The 1,653-nt window shown below is 47.5% G+C and overlaps 1 pseudogene; it reads right to left on the bottom strand.

The window, feature by feature from the left end:
• Window positions 1–526, bottom strand: part of LOC110283963 — a 3,231-nt pseudogene extending 2,705 nt beyond the window's left edge.
• Window positions 527–1,653: the final 1,127 nt, after the last annotated feature.

Here is a 1,653-nt window from a genome sequence, read left to right as displayed (position 1 = left end):
TCGCCATGGCTTCCTTCAGGGACTTAAGCATGGTGTCAATGCCCATGGTCTCCCCAAACAGCATCTCCACTTTTCTGCTGAGGATGTGNATCATGGGGATGACCTGGCTCAGCGTAGACATGTGGGCACTCATCTCTCGGCTTGCAGCATCAAATGGTCTCAGCACATGGCACACAGACTGCATGACCTCCCACTGGTCACAGCTGATCAATTCTCTGAAGTTACACTCAATGGATACCTCGTTAACTTCCCTCTTCTGTTCAATCAGACATTCAAGCATGTGGAAGGATGTGCTCCACTTAGACGGTACATCCTGGATCAGCTGCTGCTGTGGCAGCTCGTACTCTTTCTGCAGTTCTGCTAACTTTTCTCTTGCTCTGGGTGACCGATGGACCCGCTCACACAGCTTCNGGGCAATACTCAGTAAGTTCTGCACCATCCTCTGGCTCTTGATAGCCTCGCTCATAATCAGATTCACTGTGTGACTGAAGCACTGCACACTTGAGTGTTCACCCTCACTCAGCATCTTCCCTATGCTTGGATTGTCAGTGACAGTGATGCCAATCTGAAGGCCAATGGAAGTCACCCAGGCTTCCCACCAACACTCCAACTGCTTCTGAATGCTATTTCCACTATAGTCACAGTAAGGCTTTCTTTACCATACACCAAAACCCACCTCTGATGACACATGTTTAGCCATATGAAATTTTATTGTTGGAAAGTTTTTATCTATCATAATACTATTATATAATTTTGTAAGTGATTTATAAAGTATTGGTTTCCCCAAAGATAAGCTCACGTTAGTGACCCCATCTCTAGGGATGGTTTCTTACCCATTATTCTCACTTAAGATCTTGGCCTAGGCTACCAGGAACGTGTAAATAAGAAAGGAATAAGAGAAAACAAAACAGATTGATTGCCATAAGAACTATGGCTCAATATTTTGCTCTGGCCAGGAATTCCACAACCGGCTCCAGGAGGCTCCAGGAGGCTCCAGGAGGCCTCCTTCTTCTGAAGTCTACCACCTCAGTCTGTGAAACTTGTCACACAGATTCTACTGGACTTGGTGTGGCACTGACCTGTCCTCAGATGGTTCCACAGACCCTGGACAACAAGGAGACAGCCAATTCTCATAAGACTGGGCAAACACCCCCATACCCATTCCTCTAGGTTTCCTAGAGACACGTCGCCCCCAAAGCCAGCAGGAAGTAGTTAAAGATCATGACAACCCTGTTCCTGTTCCACCACTGCTTCTTCCCAACTTTTTCTTTTTTAATTAAACAAGAAAGGGGGATGTTAAGCTGTCTAATCTCCACGCCACAGTTAACCCGGCAATAGCCAGGTGGGCCTGACTCACTATAAAAGGGGCTGATGCCCCCTCATCTCCCTCTTGCTCTTGCCTTCCTGCCCCTGCTCTGTCCTCTCATCCCTTCCCCCCTCCATGTTCTCTACCCCTCTATTGCTCTACTTCTCTCTCTCTGCTTTTTTTCCCCGTCTACTATCCTCTTAACTCCCCTCCCCTCTTTATCTTTTTATAAACACATCAAGGAGAACTCAAAATACCGCAGGGCAGGTGTTATGGTGAACAGGGGCAAGTGGATCTCTGTGAGCTGAGGCCAGCCTGGGCTTCAGAGAGAGTTCCAGGAAAGTCAG

The sequence above is a fragment of the Mus caroli genome, chromosome 17 (assembly GCF_900094665.2).
Source record: "Mus caroli chromosome 17, CAROLI_EIJ_v1.1, whole genome shotgun sequence".
NCBI lineage: Eukaryota > Metazoa > Chordata > Mammalia > Rodentia > Muridae > Mus > Mus caroli.
This window is presented reverse-complemented; position numbering and strand designations above follow the sequence as displayed.